Genomic DNA, 841 nt, shown 5'->3' on the forward strand with positions numbered 1-841 from the left:
CACACCACACCATTGCTGTCATACTCCACACTGAGCCACTGCTGACACGGTCCACACTGCACCACTGCTGTCACACTCCACACTGCACCACTGCTGTCACACGCCACAGTGCACCATTGCTGTCACACGCCACAGTGCACCATTGCTGTCACACTCGACACTGCACCATTGCTGACTCACTCCACACTGCACCACTGCTCTCACAGTGTACACTGCAACACTGCTGTCACACTCCACACTGAGCCACAGCTGTCACACTTCACAGTGCACCATTGCTGTCACATTTCACACTGCACCACTGCAGTCACTCTCCACTCAGCACCACTGCTTTCACACTCCACATTGAGACACTGCTGTCACACTCCACACTGCACCATTCCTGTCACACTCCACACTGAGCCACTACTGTCACACTCCACACTGCACCACTGCTGTAACACCCCACAATGCATCATTGCTGTCACGCTCCACACTGCACCACTGCTGTCACACTCTACACTGCACAATTGCTGTCACACTCCACACTGCACCACTACTGTCACACTGCACCACTACTGTCACACCCCATACTGCACCAGCGCTGTCACACTGCACCACTGCTGTCACACTCCACACTGCGCCATACCTGTCACACCCCACACTGCACCACACTGCTGTCACACTCCACACTGAGCCACTGCTGTCACTATCCACTCTGCACCATTGCTGTCTCGCTCCACACTGCAACACTGCTGTCACACCCGACACTGCACCTCTGCTGTCACACTCCACTCTGCACCACTGATGTCACACTCCACACTGCACCACTGCTGTCACGATACACACTGCACCACTGCAGTCA

This window comes from Chiloscyllium plagiosum, chromosome 30 (genome assembly GCF_004010195.1).
Source record: "Chiloscyllium plagiosum isolate BGI_BamShark_2017 chromosome 30, ASM401019v2, whole genome shotgun sequence".
NCBI lineage: Eukaryota > Metazoa > Chordata > Chondrichthyes > Orectolobiformes > Hemiscylliidae > Chiloscyllium > Chiloscyllium plagiosum.